The sequence below is a fragment of the Rhinatrema bivittatum genome, chromosome 2, assembly GCF_901001135.1.
Source record: "Rhinatrema bivittatum chromosome 2, aRhiBiv1.1, whole genome shotgun sequence".
Classification (NCBI taxonomy): Eukaryota; Metazoa; Chordata; class Amphibia; order Gymnophiona; family Rhinatrematidae; genus Rhinatrema; species Rhinatrema bivittatum.
In genome coordinates this window covers 457,781,375-457,793,798 of record NC_042616.1, presented here as the reverse complement: position 1 = coordinate 457,793,798, position 12,424 = coordinate 457,781,375, and positions in this window count along the sequence as shown.

The following is a 12,424-nucleotide window of genomic DNA, read 5'->3' as shown; positions in this document are numbered from 1 at the left end:
ACGCCTTTACACAGATCCAGGGTGCGGAATTAGATAATATTGTGATCTCTGATCATGCACCCATTTGGGTAGACTTTCAGTTCTCGGGACGGTTGCCTGAAATAAGATTCTGGCATTACCCCTATTTTATGGCTAACGATGTCCAATTTCAAGAGCATGTAAGGGCCAAATGGGTGGACTATCTTGCTTGTAACCACTCTCACAGATCGCAACCGGCCTTGTTCTGGTACACGGCAAAGGCAGTTTTGCGAGGGGAAATAATCTCGTATATATCCCACAGGCGTAAAATGCTTAACAAAAGGATACTGTTGCTGAATAGGCAATTGAGTACCGCCAGAGCTGCTTTAAATTTGGCGGGGACGCCACGTAATAGGGATATATATCGCTCGTTACAGGCGGCTTTGAATTCTTTACTTCACCAGCGTGCGAAAAAAGGCTTCCTCTACTATAAGTTCCAATTATACCAATACTCAAATAAAACGGGTCGCATGATGGCTAATCTTCTCCAGTCTGCTCGGGGTCGCCGGCATATCCCAGCGATTAACACGCCTACGGGTGCAATCGCTAGCGACACTCCTCATATTTTACAAATATTCCGAGATTATTATGCCAACCTATACACTTCTGCGGGTGGTAATGATGAGATTTGTGAGGGTTTTTGCTCCAAGGTGTCTCTTCCACAATTGACGGAAGAGCAGCGGCTGTGTTTAAATAGCCCTATCACGGAGGATGAAGTTAAGTTAGTTATACGTCATCTCCAGCCCTTAAAGGCCCCAGGCCCAGATGGCTACACAGCTGAATTTTTTAAGTTGCTACAGGATCAACTAGCGGGTCCCCTGGCAGAGGGATTTATGGAACTAATTCATCAAGGTTCTTTCCCTGCGCACGAAAATTTGGCTCACATCACTCTCATCCCTAAGGATGGGAAGGATCCTCTTCTTCCAGAGTCCTACAGAGCCATTTCATTATTAAATGTGGATGTTAAAATTTTAGCCATAATCTTAGCGGATAGGTTGGCAGTTATAATCCCTTCTCTAGTTGGGGACCATCAGGTTGGATTTGTCCAGCAGCACTACGCGATCGCTAATATCTGGCGTGTGTTGATTGCTATGACCATGTGTCGTCAAATGGATATCTCCTATATCACTATTAGTTTTGATGCCGAAAAAGCGTTCGACAGAGTAGAGTGGAGATAGCTTTTTACAGTACTGGGACAGATGGGGTTCAATGGCCTTTACGTGCAGGCGCTGCGTCTTCTTTATGCGAACCCTGCGGCGGTTATTATTGCCAACGGCATGCAGTCGGAACCCTTGGAGGTGGCCAGAGGGACCAGACAGGGGTGTCCACTATCGCCTCTCTTGTTTATTTTACAGCTGGAGCCTCTTCTTCTTGCTAATCAGCAAACCAGAGATATTAGGGGGGGGGGTCCGAATGGGTGATCACATCTTCAAGAGTGTAGCTTTTGCGGATGACCTACTAGTTTTCCTTACAGACCCTCAGACATCTTTTCCTGCCTTAATGCGGGTGGTTTGGGATTTTGGGATTTTCTCGGGCTTCAATTTGAATGCCTCTAAGTCCTCAGCGCTGGCTTATCCTTCAAGTCTACAAGACACATGGCCTGACAATTTCCCATTAAAATGGGCAGGGGAGTCGTTACGATATTTGGGGGTGCACCTTTCAGTAGATCCAGAACGTATTTATCACACAAATATTCCTCGCCAATTACAGTTGACGATTGACAGCTTGGCCGGCTGGAGCCGCCTTCCCCTCTCCCTTAGCGGGCGTGTAAATCTTGTCAAAATGATATTGTTACCAAGATGGCTCTACTTTTTCCAGAATCTTCCTATAATGGTTCAGCGCAGGGATATCAAAGCAGTAGAGGGAGCTATACGAAAGTTTATCTGGAGGGGGGGGGGGGGGGGGAGAAAGCACGGGTTCCTTTATCCTGGTTAAAGAATAGGAGCAGTAGAGGCGGCCTTGGGCTACCTGATCTGGCCAAGTATAATCTAGCTAGTAACTTGCGAATTGTGAGAGATTAGTTGCTTAGCCAGTCAACACACACATCCTTATATGCGGATCAGGCTCTGATGCACCCTTTCGCCCCCTCCTATGTGGTACAAGCCAGTTTGGCACGCCTGCCCTCTTTTTTAACCTGCACGGCTCTGGTAAGACCCTTGCGTCAGACCTGGAGGCGACTCACCAAAAGGTTACAGCTTCCTACTCTTTGTACCTATTTTCTCCCAATTGGTGGAAACGCAGAATTTAGCCCGGGGACCCAGTCCTCTATTTTTCGGACTTGGTTCTCCCATGGTATTACACTTTTGGGTCACTTGTTAACCAAGGAGGGGGCGCTTTTGTCTTCTCACGCTTTTCTGACAATGTATGGTTTTGGAGTGACACATGTATTCCCATATATGCAAATTTGTCATTACATACAAACTCTCTCAGCGGATGCGAAATTGCCCTTGTCCTATATTACTCTGGATAATGTGTTTCATTTAGACAGGCGTGTTGCTCCTTCATTATCCATGTATTATAAGTGTCTGCGTTGCCATTCGGAACTTGATTCAAGTCCAGTTTTGGAGCCACGCTGGAATGGGGATGGGGAATTTGTGGTGACTCAATCTATTTTGAGGGGCTGTTTTCGGCGCATAGCCAGGGTCACGAAGAATCAATACTACCGAGAATTACAGTTCAAATTTTTATGTCGGGCAAATGCGTCACCTGTACTCGCTTTTCACTTTGCTATAGCCCCTTCTACAACCTGCATTAAATGTGGTCATCGTATGAGCACACTTTCTCATGGTTTCTGGGCCTGCGCCCCCATTAAATGGTTTTGGAATTGTGTTGCAGCGTACTTAGCGGACCTGCTGGACGTTGCTTTTCCAATTACACCTATGTGGTTACTTTTTGGCTGTATCTCACAGATTCAAATTCGAGACCCTGGCTCGCGCCTGCTTCTTCACAAGGCATGCTTGGTGGGGAAAAAGACTATCCTTTCTGTGTGGCAGTCTGCCGAGGCCCCTTCATTTTGGTCTTGGCAGAATAGCTTACATGCCATGATGACTATGGAAAGCCTGGAGGCTCGAATGACACCTCAACGTCATCGACGCTTTCTCGCAGTGTGGCAATCGTACCTGCAGACGCTGACCCCTAGAGCTCGCAGTCTTGTTATTAATGATTAATTTTTTTTTCTCTCTCTTCTAGCGTCAGCCATGGCCTGGCTACGGGACTGTTTCGCAGTGTTTAACTATTACTCGCTTCTACAAAAGGGGGGGGGGGATGGGGGAAGTGTTTGTTGGGATGGGGTTTTGTGGAGGTCTGTTATTTTATTGGTGGTATTGTTCTGAGGCGAGATCAGAACTCCCCTCGCTTCAGTGTATTATTATGTACATTGTTTTTGAAAATCCAATAAAATCGTTTTAAATATAAAAAAAGCAGTGCAACATTGTCCTATAAGACTCTAACCCCAGAGGAATTTCCCTGTCCTCTAGGGAGTAAGGATTGCCTTCCTCATCCATGCCATCCAGGTCCCCACCAGTGTGACCTGCAACAGGCCAAGACGCCTTCAGACATTTACCTGTGGCACCAGCCCTGTGGGGTTCCGCAGTCTGTGACCCTGAACTTTCAGGTTTGTCCGACTCTGCCGAACATGACTGTAGAAAGGAATGCAGACCTTGAAAGAATTCCACCCAAGAGAAGGTGGAAGGGTTCATACCAAAACCAGGGGTCATTGGTCTGATGCCAACGCCTGCTGACGAATCAGTTAGGGGAGTCTCAAAACCAGGTGAAACTTCTGATAGGTTCCCCTCCGGTTCCCTTCTCGCAACTTGTTGGGAAGGACAGGGCTGAGCAAAATCAGTTGGAGACAACTCGCTCTGAGCCTCCAAGGAGTGCTGACAAAGAGGGGATCCCCAGTTGTGATGCTTGAATATGATAAGCTGTGCAATAGCAAAATGCTTCTTTGCTAGGCTTCTTTGCTACCAGCACCATGGATAAAAAGGGACATCCAGAGGCAGCAGCCCAACAACACAAGCGCTCAACAAGTGTGTTCAACAGTGTGTCCGTCTCTGGCAAGCCCGGACAGGACGCCCAAAAACTGGACTCCCAAAATTTAGAACGCCTAGAAATAGGACCCACATATGTGTGTGTGTATATATATATATATATATATATATATAGAGAGAGAGAGAGAGAGAGATGATAGATATTTACATACATATATACACATATGTACATACACACTCTATTGAACATCCGTATAACGTATTCCTAAAACTTGGATGTCCAACCACTCAGTCCAGACTGATGCTTATCCTGGACTCGCAGGCGCGAAGACATGTCAGGCACTGTTTTTGCAGGCAACTTGCGCAGACTAACGCGCAAGATCATCATCATAGCCTACCACGTGGCATCCCAGTGAAGCCTGAGAGTGGGGCCTAGCCCAAGAGACTGCGCAACCCGCCAAGCTATCGCAACTCCCGTCCCGCTGGAGACAGGAACACACGTCGGATTGGCGTGCTGAGGCTCGGAGACCAGAAACAGAAGAGTGTTCCCTAATTCTCTCTTCCTGGCTTTTTTTTTTTTTAATTGAACTCTTTAACTGAACTCAGCCAATCCCAGCTGAGTACAGAGTCGGTCTCTGGCAGCGGTGAGAGAGGGTAATTGCCTTCACCACCGTGCTTGACTTCCTGCACATGCTAGCCTCTCAGCTAAACCTCTCCTGGCAGCTAAGTCCACACTGGAAACCGGCTACCAGACCGAGGCACTTAACTGACGGAGGGACCATAAGGAATCCTCAGGAAAAGTGGTGCATTTGTTAATCCTTTCTTTTCTTTCTTTTTATTTTTTTTTTTTAAACAAGCAATCCCTAGTAGGGAGATGCACATCCACTATCTGCTGGAGACAGAGAATACTGACGGGCTGATGTCAGAGCAGGGGTGTATATATATACTGTGACATCAGCTTTGCTTCGTCTCCATCTGCTGGTAGAGGTCATAACCCACTGGTGTGGATTAACATGTCTGAATGATGAGAAATCACAAGTTTAGAGGTCCCTTGATCCAAAATTTTATCTTCTGAGATATCTGGAATAGGATAAATCATTGGAGAAATATACAAAGTTCATGTGTTAACTTCTATTGGCTGCTGGGAAATTATATCTTTGAAAGGATAACTCATTTTCAGATGGATTCCTTTTCCTCTAAAATGCAACCCATATTATAAGAGACTCCCTTAAGATTTAGGTGATGGTTGTAGGATGCTTTATTTTAGAGATGTCTAGATTAGCAGACTATTATACTTTATAAAATGTAATACAATATACAATTGGAACAGTTTCAAGAAAAACTTCAAGTGCTTCTTATGACTTCTAGAATTTAGTTTTCACATAGGGAGAGCTGCATTATGATATTTTTTCATGTAACTGTATTTTGAACATGCGTGATGCTTTATTGTATATACTAAATTTCAAACAAAGCAAAATTATATACCCAGACACTGCAGCAAGACTCAAAACTAAAACCGCATATGAAACTTCCTCTAAATGTTAGATGACACATAAGAGAACAATAATTTATATGCAAGCGAGAACAAATTAGGTAGAAAGGGAAAAAGGATGAACTATAGAAGCTAGAGATAGCATGATCACATTATATATGCAGACTTAAGAATCACAGTAATAATCCTGTTCAGACATGTTTGTGCAGTAAATTAAACCTCAGTTACATACTACAATGCACAGATCACAGCAATGACTCAGTTACTAACTTCTTTATGACCAATTATGCATCCTACGCTAAAGTAAGGCATGCATAACAGAGGGTGAAGGGAAACTCATCTCTTAGTTAACATCAAAAAGCAAAAACAGCATGGGGAGGTGGGGATTGGCTATCTAATCACAATCATAGTATCAAGCTGCTAGGATTTGTAAGGAAAAACAACTGCCTATAATTCCTTTGGGGGGGGGGGGTTCAGTGACATTTAACTTAGTGGAAAAATGGTTGAAAGACTTTTTAATTTTAGATATTAGGTCTTGCCTCTTTCTTGGAAGACATTGCCTTCCATGATGTGGGTGAGAGATCTTGCACTGAAATGGTTAACGTCACGACCGCCAATGCTCGGGGCAGTGCTCAGTTCGCTATCGCAATCAGGAATGGCAGACACAATGCAGAACAATAGGAGGCAAAAGCTTTTTATGGTGGTAATAAAGGCCGCAGCTTTATTATATAATTAACACTTCAACAACTGTATAACCTTGAGATGCAAGAGTCTCTCATCATATCAATATCTAACCAACAGCCCAGGGTGCCACCCACCGTGTCTCCAAGCAAGGCGGCCCCTTCCACTGGCCCCCCGCCGTGCTCATCCTAGCAAGGGGGCCCCGTCCCCTGCCTACCAAATTCGGCCCTGACTCGTGCACCCGCCTAAAGCTGTGACATATGTTGCTACATTTGTACACTGTAATAATTAACAGAGAACTAAACAACATTGAAACAGTAGAAATCAACAGCCATTATCAATATTATAATACAATCACTCTAGAGACTCTTTAACTGTTATTTGCTATTCCTAATACATGCATATATACAATTGAGATGGGGATGGGTGGGTCACTTGCCGTCGCTGCTGCTGAAAAAGGGCGATGGCAGCGGCAAGGCAGGTTTTTATCGGCGTTGGAAAAATATTATAGAACAGGGGTTCATAATTTGAAGCTCCAAGGGGGTCGAGTCAGAACAAACATCAGGAAATATTGGTAGATGCATAGCAAGACCACCCAGAGGAGACAGTAATGGAATTCAAAAGGGCATGGGATAAACACAGAGGATTCATAATGACTAAATAATGGAAAAGAAGAAAAGGAAAACTCATGGTGACTGAGGTAACCCCACAGAGCAACAATTACCCTAAGAAGAAAATAAAATTACTAATTAAAAAAGATTGCTGGGCAGACTGGATGGACCACTTTGGTCCTTTTCTGCCAACATTTACTATGTTATTATGACCCTGTGCCTCCTTGTTTGTTCACATAGAACATGGCTACCTCTTTGTTAGTCTGGATGAGAATGCCCTTTCCTTGGAGGAAGCGAGTGAAGTTTGCACTCAATTCTAGAAGGCTGATTTGGAATTGTTTTTCTATGAATAACCATGTCCCTTGGGTTCAAAAGAGGCCTACGTGGGCTCCGCAACCTTTTGTGGAGGCATCAGTTGGCAGTTACTTGGTGAGGCAGTAGCCAAAGGGATGCTCCTTCCTGAAGAATGAAGGGAGTCTAACCACCAGCATGATTCCTGTTTCATTTCTTTCGAAATCTGCACTTTGGAGGTCAAAGGTTAAGTGAATTGGTCCCATTGGAAACAAAGGCCCCACTGTAGGAATTGTATGTGAAGGCAGGTGAGCGGAATCACATGCATTGCTGCAGTCATATGTCCGAGAACAACCATTATATCTCTGGCTGATGGTTGGTGTATGTTTAACAGGTTGTACACTGGGAATCTGAGTGTGTTCTCTCAATCTAATGGAAGGTAAGCTCACTCTTGGAGATAATCTACCCAGCCTCCAATGAATTTATTTTCTGGCAGAGAATTAGAGAAGATTTCTCGAAATTCACTAGAAATCCTAGCAACTGAGGTAGATGCATTGATTTTTTTCAAGGTTAACACACCTTCCTTGGAATTTGCCATCATAAGCCAATCATCCAGATATGGGAAGACTCTGATATCTTGAAATTGCAGATGCACTGCTACCACCACTAGGAAGCTGGTGAATACTCTTGCTGCTGCTCTTCAGGCTGAAGGGAAGCACTGTATACTCATAGAGGGAGGAGTCCACTATGAAGCATGGGTAATGCCAGTGAATGGTATAGATGAAAATATGAGCATAAGCATCCTTCAGATGTAGAGCACACATCCACTTTCCTTTCAGAATGAAGAAGCATGTGGAGAGAGAGTTTATTTTTAATTTCTCTGGAGGAGGAATAGCCTAGTGGTTAGAGCAGTGGACTATGAACCAGAAGACCAGGGTTCGAGTCCTGCTGTCGCTCCTTGTAACCTTGGGTAAGTCACTTTACCCTCCATTGCCTCAGGTACAAAAACTTAGATTGTAAGCCCTCTGGGGATAGAGAAATACCTACAGTACCTGAATGTAAACCTGTGTGATATCTCAATTGAGATTGAATGTCGGTATATAAAAATAATAAATAAATATATGCATGTTCAGGCTTCTTAAATCCAGGATGGATCTCAATCCCCTTGACATGGGATGACTGCCAACTTGTCATGGATGTTGTTGTAGAGACTATGGACTCTCAACCAAGCCATACAATGAGCTCCAATAGACATGGTTGAGATTCATGTTGTGGTGTTGAATGCCTTGTAAATGAAGCAAATAAGATAATGTATACATTCTTCAGCACCTAGCAGTGACTGAGGATACTCAATTTCACCTTCAGTATGTAGGAGGAAAGGCTTCAGTTTCTGAATACAGTCATGTAAGTATTGAGACCTCAAACTGTTGCCATGGGATTCATCATTAGCCAAAAACCTCAATTTTTATCTTTTATAATTTTTTTTCTTTTTTATAATACCAATAACTAATTAATCCTTAAACATGTCAATAAATACTCAGTAAAGAGAAACCTTTGGTTTTAAATTCAAACATTGAAAAATGTTTTTCTTTCTTCACTGAAAACAGCTCACTGAGCATATACCAATGTTAACAGTTGTTAAACACAAAGGGCCTCATTTTCTAAAGTATCGCAGGCCTGCGATACTTTAGGAAATGAGGGGCGGGGGGCCGAAACGGGGGGGCGGTCCTGCGCTAGCCGGCAGCGATCACCCCGCCGCGGTGCGATCGCTGCTGGTTTCGCACCCAATAGCGCCACCATAGAAGGTGTAGCTATTGGGCGCGAACTAGGTCGCGAAAAGGGCCTTACCTTTTCGTCGTCCACAGCGTCTTCGCGGAGTCGGCCCTGGTGACGCCCCGACTCCTCCTCTTCCGGGCCGACTCTGCCCCCATCTTGGTATCGCATGCGATCCTTCAGGAAATTGACCCCCAAAGTGTCTGTCAAAGCTAGAGCTTTGCAGTAAATTTATAGAAAGAACCACTTAGAGTTTAAACGTTGGAAGATTTCTGCTTTCTTTTTATGCAAACAGCTCACTAAGCATTTACTAATGTTATCAGCTGCCACACACTGAGATAGTTTTAAGAATGCAACAGCTGTTAACACTGGGATATTGTCAGTGAGCTGTTTTCATTTATGTCAACCTCTCTTTAGAGTCTAGAGGTAAAGGAACATTAATCCAGGACCCTAATGACAAAATAGGCAATTGAAGAGGGGTCCTCAGTCATCTCAAAGGGGTATACTCCTGATGTGCACTCTGATTGGCTGGGCTCTGCTTCAAAAGACTGCCAAAGTCTATTTATGTATTTATTTATAAACTTTTATATACTGACATTCGTGGGAACATTACACTGGTTTATAAATAACTGAGAAAGCTTGGAAAAGCACAATGAACATGGAAAGGGGAAAGAGGAGCAGGCTAGAAGAGTAGAGATGAGGGCGGCAGCAGGGAAATAAAAGAATTAGTGATTGAACAGATAGGAACATTGCCATTGAGAGATACAGGCGGTGGATAACCTTATTATGGGAAAAGGTAAACCATGGAATATGTACAACAATAATCGTGGGATAAGTACAATAATAACAATTTTACAAAGCTGTACAATTCTGAGGGGAAAAGGGGGCACATAAGGGGGGTAACAGGCATTGGGAAAAAATTATTATTTAAGCAAACAGTGACTGTGTTATATGTACAGGTATAAACAATTTTACAAACTGTATATTCTGTGGAGGTTAAGAGAGACGCAGGCGATATTAAACACAGGAGATGAGGAACAAGGGGATAGATACGGAGTGAAGCTTAAGGGACTAAAGGACGGGAAATAGGAGCTGTACCAAAAATTGGGCATCTGGCTAGGTTTGGTTCGAGTCAGGGTAAGCCTGTTTGAAGAGCCAGGTCTTGATTCCTTTTTTGAAATTGCGTAGAGATGGTTCTAAACGGAGTTGGGTTGGTAGGGAGTTCCAGAGGGAGGGGCCGGCGATAGAGAAGGCTCTTTCTCTGGTGAAGGCATGGTGTGCGGTTTTGAGGGAGGGGGTATGGAGAGTGCCTGTGAGGGAGGTTCTGGTGGGACGATTGGATGAACAGAAACGTGACATTTCCTCGAGCCAGGAGTGATTGTGATTGTACAGGGAGTTGTGGAGGATGGTAAAGGTTTTGTATTGTATGCGGAAGGAAATAGGTAACCAATGCAGGTCCTTTAGAATGGGGGTGATGTGGTCACCTTTTCGGGTATTCGTTATGATCCTGGCCATGGTGTTCTGCAGGATTTGCAGGAGTTTGATAGTGGAAAAGGGGAGGCCCAGAAGTAAGGAATTGCAATAGTCTAATTTTGATAGAACCGGAGATAATGGGACTCCTTTACATAGGAGTAGATCCCTGGAAAGGAGAGATTGGAAAGTATCCTCCTTTTCTTTAGCCACCATAGAGATAAAGAAATCCTTCACCAACTTTACTATTTGATCAACACAAGAACATAAGTCTTGCCATACTGAGTCAGACCAAAGGTCCATCAAGCCCAGTATACTTTTTCCAACAGAGGCCAATCCAGGTCACAAGTAATTGGCAGGATCCCAAGAGATAGACAGATTCCATGCTGCTTATCCCAGGGATAAGAAGTGGATTTTTGCTACTCCACCTTAATAGTAGTTCATGGACTTTTCCTCTAGAAACTTGTCCAAACCTTTTCTAAATGTAGCTACTCTAATAGCTTTCACCATATCCTCTTGCAATGAATTCCAGAGCTTAATTATAAATTGAGTAAAAAAATATTTTTTCTTATTAGTTTTAAATATATCTTTTAGTACACCAGGACAAAGGGCTGATGTGGGTAGTGGAACATCTTCTTCTCGTACAAGTATGGAATCCTGTATATCTTCTGGGTTCTGAAAAATTCAAATTGAGGTCAATTAGATATGAGGTACCAGAGAACAAAATGGGATCTGGAGTCTCCAGTCATAACCCTTGTTCCATTAATTTTGATGACATAAGGTTTCTATTAATTATTCAACGTCTACCTCCTCCCCCTCTGCCATCTGCTATCACAACTCAAACTTACTCATTACCTCTATGCAGACGACATCCAGATCCTCATCCCCATTACAGAATCTATTCAAAAAACCTTCGCCTACTGGGAGAATTGTCTTCAACCAATTAAACAACTACTTTCCAGCCTGAACCTGATTCTAAACTCCAGCAAAACAGAGTTGCTACTGATCTCACACAACCCGAACACCCACACACCCAGCCTGACACAAACCACATCTTTTAACATGGAGCTCTCTGCCGACGTCAGGAATCTAGGAGCATGGCTTGACAACCAACTTAACCTAAAAAAATTCATAAACACAATCACCAGGGATTGCTTCTTTAAACTACAGGTCCTAAAGAAACTAAAGCCACTCCTTCACTTCAATGACTTTCGTCTCGTTCTTCAATCCATTATTTTTTCGAAACTTGACTACTGCAACTCAATCTTACTGGGCCTTCCCGCCATCAGCATCAAACCCCTACAGATAGTACAAAATGCCGCAGCCAGAATCCTAACTAACACTAACAAAAGAGACCATATTACCCCTATCTTGAGCAACCTCCACTGGCTACCCATCAAACAGAGAATCCTATATAAAACATTAACCATCATTCATAAAGCAATTCATAACGACGCACCTATATCTCTACAAACCCAACTTCGTCCACACTCATCTGCCAGACCCATCAGAAGCGCCTACAAAGGCACATTAGTCGCAGCTCCGGCCAAATCAACACTAAGAAAAAGAGCACTCTCCACTGCGGGACCACACCAATGGAATGCGCTCCCACCAGACCTTCGACTCGAACCCAATCTACCAGAGTTTAAAAAAAGGTTAAAAACCTGGCTTTTCAGGCAAGCGTTCCAATTCCCAGAGTGTAACTAGGCACCTCCTCCTGTCTCTCAAATCCAACCATTGCAGGGTGTCACTAACACATTGACACTTAATTCCATACCCGCACTTACTCATTCTCATGTCTATTTAACAGTCGTTATTCACCTTTATATAGCCGCTTTTTGCAGACCATATTCGTTACTAAAATTCCTTGTAAAAAGACGAACTCACACATACTTCATTACACGGTTAAGGTTTTGTTAATTGTTAAATATAATTATTATTACTTTCAATGTTCATTGTAATAAGGTTAAATAGTTGTAATAAGGTTCAATGGCTGATTGTTATTGTTCAATGTTCCATGTAAAAAAAAACCCCGGTCTAACCTCCCAGACCAGGGCAACCTTTTCGTTACTTGTAAACCGGATTGATTTGTATTGTAT